Source organism: Lactuca virosa, chromosome 8, assembly GCF_052849685.1.
Source record: "Lactuca virosa cultivar CGN04683 chromosome 8, Lactuca_virosa_CGN04683_v6, whole genome shotgun sequence".
NCBI lineage: Eukaryota > Viridiplantae > Streptophyta > Magnoliopsida > Asterales > Asteraceae > Lactuca > Lactuca virosa.
This window is the reverse complement of record NC_136433.1, coordinates 96,493,542-96,509,816: the sequence shown is the minus strand read 5'-3', so window position 1 is coordinate 96,509,816 and position 16,275 is coordinate 96,493,542.

Below are 16,275 nucleotides of genomic sequence, written 5' to 3'. Positions count from 1 at the left end.
GCTATGACCTGTACTCGCCCTGATGTGGCCTTCGCTTTGAGCATGGTCAGCAGATATCAAGGGAACCCTGGTAGAGCACATTGGATTGCTGTCAAGAATATTCTTAAGTACCTACGAAGGACCAAGGAATGGTTTCTAGTCCTCGGTGGGAGTGATGACTTAAGGGTGCGAGGGTACAGTGACGCTAGTTTCCAGACGGATCGGGATAATTACCGACCACAGTCGGGCTGGGTCTTTACCCTGAATGGAGGAGCAGTGACTTGGAAGAGTTCCAAGCAAGAGACCGTAGCTGATTCAACGTGCGAATCGGAGTACATTGCGGCAAGCGAAGCGTCAAAGGAGGCTATATGGTTAAAGAACTTCATAGGAGACCTTGGAGTTGTGCCAACTATAAAGGAGCCCATGGAAATTTTCTGTGATAATGAAGGAGCGGTTGCCTTGACCAAGGAACCAAGGGATCATGGCAGATCTCGACATATCGACAGGAAATATCATTTTATTAGACATCGGGTAGAAGAGGGACTCCTCGTTGTGAAGAGGGTATCGTCAGAAGATAACTCAGCAGATCCCCTTACGAAGGGACTGAGTAGGGTCAAGCATTTGAAGCACGCTAGGAGCATTGGGCTAAAGGACGATATTAGTTTAGATTAGATAGGTAGGAAACTTGTAATAGATAATTTTATATTCAACATTTGATGATTAAATAAAGGTGTTTTATTTATAAGAAAGTTATTATCCTATGTTGATTATTTATCTATTGTTTCAATTTTGCATGTTTTGACTTCCTGAATAATAAGATTATTCAAACAGTCCACAATCGATCATATGTTGGAAGTAGATATGAAAGAAGATTGTCATAAATTAGTTTGTAGATAGTCTAAAAGGTTTTAGACATAGCAAAGGTTTGCTGCAAAGTTTATGAGTGCTTATGAAATATGTTTTGAGCATTGGAATAAACCCGCACTTGCTAGTATCACTTCTTGAATGTTATCATAAGTGATTGCAAGATGATAATATCATATAATCTTAAAACCTAGAGATATGGTTGTTGTTTGCTAGTTGATTATATATTGATAATACGAAAACACATCAGTAACTTGATGTTATAAAACGTATTATTGTGTGTAACTTAGCTAGTAGATAATAAGAGCATATAAGTCGAAGTTTATCTGTTCCTTTTATTCTAAGAGGATAAAAGCGATATCTTGGCCACTCGATGATTTGGTTTGACTTATGTGCCGGGCCCGGTCAGGATAATGTTGATGTGTTCAACTAAATTCTATGTCGAACGAATCGGAGATCGAGAAACAGAATGCTAGACACTAAGTATTGTCTGCATGATATCTAGAACAGAGGATTATAGGATCCCTTATCTGAAGGACAGGATTTTGATCAGAGTGACAGAAGTGTATAAGAGCTACGATTGCTAATCGGATTCTGAAGACGTATGTGAGATATAGTTACTAGACTTATTCAAGTGGGAGACTGTTGGATTAGTGTCTAAGCCCGTAACTATATTTGGTATGTACTTGACCCGGTTGTGCATGGTCCTTCTGGGTTGCCTTCACCAAAGCAACTTGACAAGGTAATTTGATATGAGAGAGAGGATATTATGGTTTATTAGTATATTATAAGAATAATATATTAAAGGAGAAATCATATTTATTTAATTAGTATTAGTCATAAATTAATTAGGAATTAATTTGGTGACTAAAAGAGATTAATTAAATAAAGGGGTATAAACTATCAAATGTGTGATAGTTGGATTTTGGGCTAGGAAACCTAATGGACAAGAAGGGGAACGAAAATATGATGAAAGGATCATCATATTTCGTCCAAGGCCCTATTCCAGAAGGTTCTTTGGGCTGCTTGGTGGCTAAGCTGTCCATTAGGGTTTAGACTGAAACCCTAGTAGCCTGCAAGTATAAATATGACCCCTAGGCTATGGAAATCGGCTAGACATTATTCCAAGAAAAACCCTAGGCCGATTTCTAGCATCCTCCCTCCTCTCTCTTATTGCCTTCTTGCTACTTGGTGTTTGTGATCCATTAGAGGAATTACAATTGTGATTCTAAGCTCAAGCAAAGAAGATTCAAGCTATTTGAAGAGGTAAACATCTAGATCTGATGTTGGTTGTTATTTTGATAATATGTATGCTAGTTTAGGGTTTGCAAGACTTGGATTCAAAGCATGTACAATAGAGAAATCTAGATCCAAGCATTAGGGTTTGTATGAGCACATAGGATTGTTTCTTATGCATAAAACCCATCAGTGGTATCAGAGCCTTGATTGGTTTCAATTGTATGTGATGCTTAACTGTTTTGCTTGCTGAAAATCGAGTTTTTTTTTGCCTCTGCCCGACTCAACTCGGCGAGTTGGCCCCTACTCGGCGAGTTCAGAGCTGACTCGGCGAGTACGAGCGTCAGACAGAGGATATTTCGGGATTTAGTTGCTGTTTTGACTTGGATACAATGCCTAAATCGTTTTTGAAGTTAAAATCCGAATTTTATCTTAATTAAATGATTATCCTTGCCAAAACAATAGATAATTTCAAATCTTTTGAATATTGGTTGTTTATATGATAAATATGGATTATTTAAAATTATTTGGTAATTATCTTATGACTAAATAAAGTTAGATCAAATATAGATAATTATGAAATTAATTGTTTAATTTGAATTATGTGTTATTTGATCCCTTATGTTTTGAATAAATTCAAAACTTGCCCTCAAGTTTTGAAATTTGAATTTTGTGATTAAAAGTTTAATTTGAATGATTTAAATTTCAAACCCTTAGAATTTTACAAGTTTAAAATTCAACCCTATGCTATTATATTATTACAAGATTAATTAATATATATGTATAAGCATAATCTAGTCTTATCGCTAGTAGGCCTCATTCACGAAGCTAGTCTATAAGGTGGGTATAAGGTTGCTGCCTATAAAATGGCGCTTAATGGGTGTACACTCACACCTACCGCTTGCTTGACTGGTGGAGGGTCGTTAGCCGAACGGATAGGATAGGGCGTTTAATTCCTCATTATAAGTATAATGGAAATATTAAAGTAACTACATTGTTTTATAAATTCCCAATCTTAGTTACTTTAGGGTAAAATGTGAAAATGATGTTATTCCATGGAATTACACTTTGTACCCCTGTCAAACGTTAGTGGAGCGTGCGTGGTTAACCGGCACACTAATTTGGGATTGACATTGGTGACAAAGGGTGGCTCGATGTTTTATCATAGATCAATGGAGCGTGCGTGGATAACCAGCACATTGATTAGGTGGTGAAGACATTGAGTGCACCATGTTGATTCGTATGGTTATTCACAAACTTGTTTGCGATCCTCGGCATCCCAGTCGCAAATTTGAAGTGCATATCGAGATTTAAACATGTCATTGAATTGTTCAATGAATCTCAAAAGAAATCTAGGAATTTTCAAACACATCTAAAACTTAATTTCCTTTCGTTTTTATGGTGAAAATTAGTGAATCGTCATTCACTTACCTTCAAATTATTTACTTTTAGATTACGGCATCCCTTTTCTAAGTTGTAAATAATGTTGATGGATCCTAGCCCTAATTTCTCATTTGGGTGTTTAATTGGGGATTCATTTCTAATCAAACTTTGTTCCTTTCTATTTCAGATGTCTAACGCAAACGCAAACAACAACACTTCTGGGTCATTCTCGTTGATAAACCTGTGTCAAAAGGTGACATTTGATGGCTCGAACTTCAATGAGTGGATGAGATACATTCGCATGATAACTCGCTACGAGGACAAAGAATATGAGGACATGTATCCATATGAAGTGCATCAAGATTTGCTGGACAGGTACCACCAGAGCGCGAGGCAAGAGCGCTATGAGATCATCACCAACATGATCACCGCTAAGATGGGAAGTGGAGAATCCCTAACATCTCATTTGCAAAGAATGCAAAGGTATGTTGATCGTCTTCTCAAACTTAATGTTAAGTTTGATGAGGATTTGGCTATCGACATCATCCTCCACTCCTTGCCCCCTTGCTACAACCAAGTCAGGATGACCTACCACATGAACAAGGAAGAGGTCACCCTGAGTAAACTCCAAGGGCTCCTGAGGACAGCTGAGAGCAACCTCAAGGACAAATTTGTTGCATCATCCTCTACTGTAGCTGCTCCTGTGTTGGCAATTGGCCAAGGAAAGGGTAAGAAGAGGAAGGCTCCTTCCAAGAGCCACCATAAGGGTAAGACCCAAGATGGTTCCTCTTCTAGTGGGACCAAAGCAGGTTCTATTAAACCCTCTTCTGACCCAAAGGAAGCAGAGTGCTTCTACTGCCACCAGAAGGGCCACTAGAAACGAAGCTGCCCCAAGTATCTGCAGGATATCAACGATGGGAAGATAAAGCCCACCTTCGCAGGTATGTATTTAATTAAATCTAATAACTCATCACTTGCTACTTCATGGGTCCTTGATATAGGATGTGGTTACCACATTTGTTCTGATTTGCAGGGGCTAAGAAAAAGTAGGGAAGTGGAGCATGGAAGAATAAGCTTGATCATGGGAAACAAGAAGTCTTCACCAGTAACCAAGATCGGAGTTTATTCCTTAGTGTTGAGTAATGGGTTAGGACTAGATTTGAGTAATTGTTGCTATTCGCCAGATATGGCAAGGAACATCATTTCTTTTCATGGATTGTTTAGACAAGGTTTCAGATATTCGTTTGATAATAGTAATGGTTCTATTAATGCTTATTTGAATGGTGTCTTTTATTTCAATGCATTACCTTGTAATGGGATTTATGAATCTGTTAGTTATTGATAATTTAGGAAATGATGTTTTGAATATTGATTCGTCCATAAGTTTGGACAAAGCATGTTTGTGGCATTGTCGCCTTGGCCATGTTAACAAGAAATGCATAGCCCAACTCCAAAAGGATGGAGTCTTGGAGTCATTCGACCTAAGGGACGATGACGTGTGTGAGTCTTGTTTACTTGGGAAGATGACCAAGTCACCCTTTACTGGCATATGTGAAAGGGGTGAGGGTGTATTGGATCTCATACATACAGATGTATGTGGACCCTTTAGATCCACCACAAGGGACGCTTGTCGCTTCTACGTGACTTTTACAGACGATTATATCAGATATGGATATATCTACTTGATTAAGCAAAAGTCAGAAACCTTTGAGAAATTCAAAGAGTTTAAGAATGAAGTGGAAAATTAGTTGGGCAGGAAAATCAAGATGCTTCGATCTGATCGAGGAGGAGAGTACCTAAGTCTTGAGTTTCACGACTATCTAAAAGAGTGTGGAATAGTTTCATAATTGATGCCTCCCAGAACGCCACAATTGAATGGTGTGGCTGAGAGACGTAATCGAACCTTGTTGGACATGGTTCGCTCTATGATGGGTCGTGCTTCGTTACCAATCTCATTCTGGGGGTATGCCTTAGAGACTGCCGCCCATATCCTTAACTTAGTTCCCACCAAGAAAGTTACCAAGACACCTCACGAGATGTGGACAGGGAAAGCTCCCTCGTTAGCACATATCAAGGTTTGGGGTTGCGAAGCTTTCGTAAGACGAGAGACTCACGACAAGCTAGAACCTCGTAGTGAGAAGTGTTATTTCATCGGCTACCCACAGAAGTCTTTTGGCTATCTCTTCTATAGACCAAGTGACAATGTTGTCTTTGTTGCTAGGAGAGGGGTTTTTAGAGAGAGAGAACTCATAAGTCAAAGAGACAGTGGGAGTCAGATTGACCTTGAAGAGCTTCAAGAGTCAGGAGATGAAGGAACCTCTGACACTGGCATGCAATGTCACACCCCCAAACCAAGGATGGCGGAAACGTCCGGGGGTGGAGGACTTTATGTATAGTATCATAACAGCAATTGTAATAGTAATTCAAGCAAACACAACCAACATATATATAATTGAGAAAAATTACATCATTGTATGAATTACATGTTTACGAATCAATTACAATATGTTGATAAAATATGAAATAGTAGACGCCTTAGCGTCCCATCCTCAAAAGCACTTGATTACCTGTTTAATGATTTCCTGAGAATACAAGTTGTTTGAAAAAGTGTCAACACAAAGGTTGGTGAGTTCATAAGCTTTTCATTTGTAAAAGTAGTATTTGTGTTAGAAAAATCCAATATTTTCCTTAATGTGTAAATGTAGTCTTAAAACCCAAAGACCGAAATGTACAAGTAATTTATCATATTTATAGTAAAACAATGCAAGTTTAAATCGACATAAACTCGTTAAATTTTAATGAAGTCCCCGTAAATTCCAATGTTTGTTAATACTTTATGTGAGTTTATTATAACCATACTATGACCAAGGTTGCCTAAAACGACGTTCTTCAGGCGTCGGAAATGTTATGACATTTGTCACCCCAGACCTATCGGTCTAACTGTTGCATGCAGTTTAGGTGTGGGTTTGTCAAACCCAATATAGATCTATACACAAGTATCACGCTCTCCCTCAAGGAGACTCTGGTTACAATACAGGACTTAATGGTAATTTGAAGTAAATGTCTCACAAAGTCATTAACGGAATTACGTGTTATGAAAACTTGGTACCGTATGGCCGTACCTTGCTTAATGAAAATATCCTTTGTATAAATGTACCCTTTTTAAATGTATGTGTTATGTAATGTATCATAAACTATACCTATTATAGTTTATCAACCAAGGGTAGTACGTGGTAATGTATGCAAACTATATTCAAAATAGTTTATTTAATGTTTGAATGTATCGATTGTACTTTGATTATAATCACTTGTTATTCTTTATATTTTATATGACCAAATCCATTTGTAAACTGATGTGTGTCTAAATATTAAGATAAAATGTCATATATTGCAGTAACATATAATCACATAAAGATATACACCTTGCTCAACATGTTACAAGGTGAAATGAAATTAACAGCAACTTTTCGTTAAAAACAGTTTCTGTTACCGTTCTTAGAAAATTTATAGAAAAATCATCAAAGCTCTAAATCCAAATCCGCAAATTTTGAGAGTTTGGAATATGAGTCTAGTTTGTTCGTAAATTTTATCATGATTTTTAGTGATCTCTAACAGAGGTGAAAAGGTTCATAATCACAGACTGGTCCGGGTTTGCCTCTGAAATGACAGGCAGTTTTGTAAAAATCACCATAAATTGTAGAAAAATCATATGGAGATGTGCAAGTAGTCATTTTAAAGCTAAGAGTTTGAACTACTTGCACCTGAAACAGTTTTGAAAACTAAAATATTTAAGTTGACCAAAACAGTCCGTGATTAACGTCCATCTTTTCTGATGTAATCTGTTAGAAAAAGTTTAATTGTGTTCTTGATGATTTTACTTGTATCCCCCCCTTAAAACTTAAGAAAAACATGTAAATGTATGGGTATGAACTCACCTTATGTGGTTTCAGTAGATGAAAGTGAGAGAGAGGAAGTGTTCAACTCAAGAACACTAAGAAGATGTCTTGATGATTCGAGAATCTAACACCGAATAAGATGGAACTTGTGTAAGATATCAATGATTTGAGTAGAATGGAGTTTAATAATTATGTGAATGATGAAGATACTTACTAATTGAAGAAATAAATCCCTGCAGAAAGCCTTGAAGTTCTTGAAGTTAAGAGAAAAGATGAGAGAATTTTGGAGAGTGTTCTAGGTTGCTAAGTGTAGAATGAAAGAGTTTTATGGAGAATGAGGAGAGAGGATCAATCCTCCAGCTCTTAGAACGTGGGAAGAGCTGGAGATTGGCTGTAAAGGTCCACTAAAGAGACAAGGGGTAGTGGGAAAGAGTGGCTAATCATAGAGTGAGGTGGTAGTGGTTTGCTTTTGCCATAAATTAAGGAAAAACAAATATTCCCTCAATAATTAGTTCAATCACCAATTCTTTTAATATATTTTATAAAAACCCTGGAGATTTATATATTTTGGGGCCTTAGTTTATAAAATAAAGTTTTGGGTGAAAATCCCACGTTAAAATAATGAAAAACGGAGTTAAAACGAAGTCGTAGTCGAAAAACCGGTAAAAAGGAGCTGTCTGCGGACCTTCGGACCCTCGGACCCTCGCTTCGGATCTTCGGACCTTCGGACCCTCGGACCCTCGCTTCGGATCTTCGGACCCTCGCTTCGGATCAGAGGCCTCGGATGCGAGGCTTCGGATGCGAGGCTTCGGTCCAGAAGCTTCGGTTTCGGATCCTTAAAGTTATTTTACTCGTTTTTACCCCGTTTCAAGCGATTTTTGACCCGGTCAAGGGTCGAGATGACCCAAATGATTACAAAAAGTTAAAGTAACTTTTGAGAGAGATTTGGGAGAGATTTGGGAGAGATTTCAAATAGAAAGAGATAGAGTGAAAACGATTTAGAGAGGTTTCGTTTGTGATTAATTTGAGTGTCTGGCTTCACAACGCAAGGTTCGTAAACCCCATTAAACCGTGTTTTAGTGTCTTACACAATCCCGATGATTGTGTAATAGTGTTTTATCGCTTTGGTTCGTTGTTTAGCACTTGTTAAGGCTAAGGAAAATCAAACACATGAACTTTCCAAATGATGATTTCTCATTAAAATAGCGAATTGTATAGTGATTTCATAACGTAAACCCTAGCATACAAGGGTTATTGGAGTTGACCGGTTTGACTTGTTGACTTTGAATTGACCGAAATTTGACGGTTGTCACATCATCCCCCCGTTAGAAGGAATTTCGTCCCGAAATTTTCATTTTGACTGGGATTTCAAGAGTTTGGGAAGAGATGTGGATACTTTTGTTTCATCTGATCCTCGCGTTCCCAGGTGAATTCGGGTCCTCGTTTAGCGTTCCAACGTACCTTCACGATGGGAATACGACTTTGTTTCGTTCGTTTGATTTCCCGATCCATGATTTCGACTGGTTCCTCCACGAAGTGGAGATTTTCGTTAACTTTGATTTCGTCGAGTGGTATTACGAGTGTCTCATCAGACAAACACTTCTTTAGGTTCGACACGTGAAATGTGGGATGTACTTTGTCGAGTTCCTGAGGTAATCGAAGTTTGTATGCTACTGGCCCAATCCTAGCAAGGATTTCGAATGGCCCGATGTACCTTGGATTTAGTTTCCCGCGTTTGCCGAATCGTATCATTCCTTTCCAAGGGGAAACTTTTAGTAGTACTCGATCACCCACCTGGAATTCCAAGGGTTTGCGTCGTTTGTCTGCGTAACTCTTTTGCCGATCGCGAGACGCTTTCAGTCTCTCTCGAATTTGAACGATCTTTTCTGTGGTTTCCCTTATGATTTCAGGGCCAGTGAGGGTGCTATTAGAGACTTGCCCTCTAGCTAGCTGTGTATCCCCCACCTCAGCCCAACACAGGGGTGATCTGCATTTGCGACCGTAAAGAGCTTCGAATGGAGCGACTTTGATGCTAGTATGATAGTTGTTATTGTAGGAGAATTCGATAAGCGGTAGATGGGTATCCCATGCTTTACCGAAGTCTATCACACAAGCTCTTAACATGTCTTCCAACGTTTGAATGGTTCGTTCGCTCTATCCGTCGGTTTGTGGGTGGTAGGCCGTACTCATGTCAAGCCTAGTTCCCAATGATTTTTGTAGAGACTGCCAAAACCGTGAGGTAAATCTACTATCTCTATCGGAGATAATGGATATCGGCACACCATGGAGTCGTACAATCTCTCTGATGTACGTTCTAGTCAGCTTCTCCATCTTGTCGGTTTCTTTCATTGGTAGGAAGTGTGCTGATTTGGTCAATCTGTCTACAATTACCCATATTGTGTCAAGCCCGCCCGATGTCTTAGGCAGCTTGGTTATGAAGTCCATGGTTATTCGTTCCCACTTCCACTCAGGTATATCCGGCTGTTGTAATAGCCCGGATGGTTTCTGGTATTCGATTTTGACCTTAGCGCAAGTCAGGCACTTGCTCACATAGGTAGCAATCTCAGCTTTCATGTTCGGCCACCAGTATAATCTCTTGAGGTCCAGATACATCTTATCCGACCCGGGATGGATGGAGTATCGAGTCTTGTGTGCTTCATTCATGACGACATCTCGGAGTCCACCGAACTTCGGTGTCCAAATCCGGTTCATGATATAACGTGCTCCATCATCCTTGACTTTTAAGTTTTTATCCATTCCCCTTAATGTCTCTCCTGCCACCTTTTCTGGTTTCAAAGCTTCCAGTTGAGCTTCCTTGATTTGTATGGTCAGGTGGGAATGGATTGTCATTGTTAAGGATTTTACTCGGCGGCCCGAGTACTCCTTCCTGCTTAGAGCATCGGCCACTACATTGGCCTTGCCCGGATGATAACGAATTTCGCACTCGTAGTCATTCAGCAACTCTACCCATCTCCTCTGTCGCATGTTGAGCTCTTTCTGATTGAGGATATGCTGAAGACTTTTGTGATCAGTGAAGATAGTGCATTTCGTGCCGTAGAGGTAGTGTCTCCAGATCTTCAAAGCGAATACCACTGCTCCTAATTCCAGGTCATGCGTAGTATAATTAACCTCGTACGTCTTAAGCTGTCTTGATGCATACGCGATAACCTTCCCTCTCTGCATGAGCACACATCCGATGCCTTGATTCGAAGCATCACAGTACACTACGAAGTCCTCGGTTCCCTCTGGAGAGACAAGATCGGTGCGCTGCATAGGGCTTGTTTTAACGTTTGGAAAGCAGTTTCTTGTTTATTTTCCCACTTGAATATCACACCTTTCTGCGTCAAGGTGGTGAGTGGTTTCGCAATCTTGGAGAAGTTTTGTATAAATCTTCGGTAGTAGCCAGCAAACCCAAGGAATTGTCGAATTTCGGTTGGCGTCTTGGGTGCTGACCAATTCTCGATTGCCTTGATCTTGGAGGGATCCACATGTATGCCTTTCTCACTTACCACATGTCCAAGAAAATCCACTTCTCTAATCCAGAATTCACACTTAGAGAACTTAGCATAAAGCTTCTCCACTCTTAGTGTCTCTAGCACTTGGCGTAGATGTAGGCGATGCTCTTCTTCGCTTCGCGAGTAGATCAAGATATCGTCGATGAATACGATTACAAACTTGTCTAGGTAGGGTCGACACACTCTATTCATTAGGTCCATGAATACCGCAGGTGCGTTTGTTAAACCGAAGGACATCACCACAAACTCGTAGTGCCCATAGCGAGTTCTGAATGCAGTTTTGGGAATATCTTCTTCTTGAACTCGTAGCTGATGGTAGCCTGACCTTAGGTCGATTTTTGAGAAGAAATTTGCTCCTTGGAGTTGGTCGAAAAGGTCGTCGATTTGGGGTAGAGGATATCGGTTTTTGATGGTGAGTTTGTTTAGTTCCCGATAGTCGATGCACATGCGAAAGGATCCGTCCTTCTTCTTTACAAAAAGGACTGGTGCTCCCCAAGGTGAGAAGCTTGGTCTGATGAACCCTTTGCTCAAAAGCTCGGTCAACTGACTGGACAACTCCTGCATTTCTGATGGTGCGAGGCGGTATGGAGCTCTGGCTACGGGGGTAGCTCCGGGTATTAAGTCAATTCTGAAATCGACTTGTCGTGCGAGTGGTACACCAGGAAGATCCTCTGGGAACACATCCGGGAAGTTACACACTTCGGGGATGTCTTTGATGTCTTTCACGTCTTGTTTCTTGTCTACTACATGGGCTAAGAAGGCGTGGTACTCCTTCCGGAGATACTTTTGGGCTTTGATGCATGAGATGATTTGTAAATTCGCACTAGGTTTGTCACCATAGATGAGAAGGGTTTCGTCATTTGGTAGATTGAGGCGAACGGCCCTTTCGTAACATAGAATGTCGGCACGGTGAGGAACTAACCAATCCATCCCGATGATTACGTCGAAGCTTTTTATGGTGACTGACATCAGGTCAATTTTAAATGTATGGTCGTCTAGAGTGAGAGTACATTCTGAGTATATATCGCTAGTGTGTTCTACTTTCCCATTTGCCATTTCTACTACATAAGTATCCTTTAGTGATTGGGGATTTTGTTCAAGTAAATGTTTATATTGGTGGCTCACGAAACTCCTCTCCGCTCCACTATCGAATAGTACGCATGCATAAGAGTTATTGAGGAGAAACGTACCGGTAACCACCGTGGGATCCTCGACTGCTTCCCCATGTCCTATTGCCAGGACTCTTCCTACTCCACCAGCATTAGGGGCTTGTGCTTTGGGGCAGTCTCTTTTGAAGTGACCTGCGTCTCCACAGTTGTAGCAGGTCCGGGTTGCCCCCGTACTGGCGACTTGGTTGATTGGTTGAGCCGGCGCTTTACAGAAACGAGCAGTGTGCCCCTTCCTGTCGCAGTTGTTACAGTGCATCTCCCTACAAGCACCATTGTGGTGAAAGTTGCACTTGTTGCACTTAGGTAGTTTTCCCGCATATGGCTTCGGTGGTGCTGGAGTGGTAGCAGTAGTGACAGTATTAGTGGCAGCATGGACAGCAACAATTTGTTGCTTCTTAGCGGGGTCCTGTGCTGGTTGGCTCTTCTTTTCGTTCCAGAACTTCCTTTTGTTGTTTCCTCCTTTTGATTTATCAGTGGTGGTGGTTGTAGTATTATGACCGGCTCGGTGGTCAACAAGTTGTTGTGCCAGCTCCCTGGCACTGTCAAAAGTAGTTGGCCTTGAAGCCAGGACACTACTTTGCACGTGGAGAGACAGTCCCCAAAGGTATCGCTCCACCTTTTTCTCCTCCGGAGTAACCATTGTTGGGCAGAGGAGAGCCAATTCATTGAATCGGGTGGTGTAGGTTTCAAGGTCAGAGCCCGTCATCCTGAGGTTCCAAAGTTCTTGTTCCAGCTTTTGAATTTCACCTCTCGGGCAGTACTCCTTCATCATCAACGCTTTTAGTTCTGCCCAGGTTATGGAGCTAGCCACTTCGAGAGTAAGTGACTTAATCCGGCAGTTCCACCAAGTAAGGGCCCGGCCGGTGAAGGTGAAGGCTGCGAACTTAACTTTGCTCGCTTCGGGGCAAGAGCACACCTGAAAGACTACTTCGGTCTTTTCAAACCATTGCATCAAAGCGCTGACTCCCCCGCTTCCATTGAAGTTGTCGGGTTTGCCATTTGTGAAGTCTTTGTATGAACACTCTTTTGCACGCCACGTACTGTCTCCGTGGTTAGAGTGTGTAGCTCCCGATCCCGAACCACCAGCTCCGTTGGTCCCTATCTGCGACATTGCGGCCGCTACGGCTGCTGTTACTGCAACCTGGAACATCGCGGGATCAAACTGTGGAGGCGGCGGCGGAGGAGGTGTTGCTGTGTTGCTGGAAGGTCTTGGTCTTCTCCTTGGCGGCATGGTTCTGGCATAAGTCGTAAACCAATGTACTTTTAGTAAAAGTGTATTTATAGGGAGAGAAATCTTTTATACATAAAGTATATTATTACGTTGTTTTCCGGTATGTTTACGATACATACAATTTTATACTTTTTATTGACCCAATACATTGGGTTATGAGGTAAAATGAAAGTATAAAATATTTTTATTATAGTAACACAAAATACTCCTATAGTATTTGTAAATGTTTAGTTTTGAGTTCTTAAAGTATCCTTTGTAGTATGTTATTAGGTTTGTTAGATTTGTTGTCCATCCTGACCATCCCCCGGTATATGCAAGTCAATTCCCGGACAGATATAGTTGATCAGGCTATATCCTTCCCAGACTTGATTTACATATACCAAGGCATACCCATAATGTACAACTCCTCTTCTTTTATTTTATGTTTTTTCTAGTTATGACACTATGTGAGCATGTATGCATGTATTTATACTTTTAATAAAAAAAAAATCATTTATTTTCTAAAAGTATATTTATTTGAAAAATGCACAAATCAGAGACTATTAGTCCCAATTGTGTTTATAGTTTGTATATCTTATGTGGTTTGATATACTTAATTCACTATAAACTGCGCTCTGATACCAATCTGTCACACCCCCAAACCAAGGATGGCGGAAACGTCCGGGGGTGGAGGACTTCATGTATAGTATCATAACAGCAATTGTAATAGTAATTCAAGCAAACACAACCAACATATATATAATTGAGAAAAATTACATCATTGTATGAATTACATGTTTACGAATCAATTACAATATGTTGATAAAATATGAAATAGTAGACGCCTTAGCGTCCCATCCTCAAAAGCACTTGATTACCTGTTTAATGATTTCCTGAGAATACAAGTTGTTTGAAAAAGTGTCAACACAAAGGTTGGTGAGTTCATAAGCTTTTCGTTTGTAAAAGTAGTATTTGTGTTAGAAAAATCCAATATTTTCCTTAATGTGTAAATGTAGTCTTAAAACCCAAAGACCGAAATGTACAAGTAATTTATCATATTTATAGTAAAACAATGCAAGTTTAAATCGACATAAACTCGTTAAATTTTAATGAAGTCCCCGTAAATTCCAATGTTTGTTAATACTTTATGTGAGTTTATTATAACCATACTATGACCAAGGTTGCCTAAAACGACGTTCTTCAGGCGTCGGAAATGTTATGACATTTGTCACCCCAGACCTATCGGTCTAACTGTTGCATGCAGTTTAGGTGTGGGTTTGTCAAACCCAATATAGATCTATACACAAGTATCACGCTCTCCCTCAAGGAGACTCTGGTTACAATACAGGACTTAATGGTAATTTGAAGTAAATGTCTCACAAAGTCATTAACGGAATTACGTGTTATGAAAACTTGGTACCGTATGGCCGTACCTTGCTTAATGAAAATATCCTTTGTATAAATGTACCCTTTTTAAATGTATGTGTTATGTAATGTATCATAAACTATACCTATTATAGTTTATCAACCAAGGGTAGTACGTGGTAATGTATGCAAACTATATTCAAAATAGTTTATTTAATGTTTGAATGTATCGATTGTACTTTGATTATAATCACTTGTTATTCTTTATATTTTATATGACCAAATCCATTTGTAAACTGATGTGTGTCTAAATATTAAGATAAAATGTCATATATTGCAGTAACATATAATCACATAAAGATATACACCTTGCTCAACATGTTACAAGGTGAAATGAAATTAACAGCAACTTTTCGTTAAAAACAGTTTCTGTTACCGTTCTTAGAAAATTTATAGAAAAATCATCAAAGCTCTAAATCCAAATCCGCAAATTTTGAGAGTTTGGAATATGAGTCTAGTTTGTTCGTAAATTTTATCATGATTTTTAGTGATCTCTAACAGAGGTGAAAAGGTTCATAATCACAGACTGGTCCGGGTTTGCCTCTGAAATGACAGGCAGTTTTGTAAAAATCACCATAAATTGTAGAAAAATCATATGGAGATGTGCAAGTAGTCATTTTAAAGCTAAGAGTTTGAACTACTTGCACCTGAAACAGTTTTGAAAACTAAAATATTTAAGTTGACCAAAACAGTCCGTGATTAACGTCCATCTTTTCTGATGTAATCTGTTAGAAAAAGTTTAATTGTGTTCTTGATGATTTTACTTGTATTCCCCCCTTAAAACTTAAGAAAAACATGTAAATGTATGGGTATGAACTCACCTTATGTGGTTTCAGTAGATGAAAGTGAGAGAGAGGAAGTGTTCAACTCAAGAACACTAAGAAGATGTCTTGATGATTCGAGAATCTAACACCGAATAAGATGGAACTTGTGTAAGATATCAATGATTTGAGTAGAATGGAGTTTAATAATTATGTGAATGATGAAGATACTTACTAATTGAAGAAAGAAATCCCTGGAGAAAGCCTTGAAGTTCTTGAAGTTAAGAGAAAAGATGAGAGAATTTTGGAGAGTGTTCTAGGTTGCTAAGTGTAGAATGAAAGAGTTTTATGGAGAATGAGGAGAGAGGATCAATCCTCCAGCTCTTAGAACGTGGGAAGAGCTGGAGATTGGCTGTAAAGGTCCACTAAGGAGACAAGGGGTAGTGGGAAAGAGTGGCTAATCATAGAGTGAGGTGGTAGTGGTTTGCTTTTGCCATAAATTAAGGAAAAGCAAATATTCCCTCAATAATTAGTTCAATCACCAATTCTTTTAATATATTTTATAAAAACCCTGGAGATTTATATATTTTAGTTTATAAAATAAAGTTTTGGGTGAAAATCCCACGTTAAAATAATGAAAAACGGAGTTAAAACGAAGTCGTAGTCGAAAAACCGGTAAAAAGGAGCTGTCTGCGGACCTTCGGACCTTCGGACCCTCGGACCCTCGCTTCGGATCTTCGGACCTTCGGACCCTCGGACCCTCGCTTCGGATCTTCGGACCCTCGCTTCGGATCAGAGGCCTCGGATGCGAGGCTTCGGATGCGAGGCTTCGGTCCA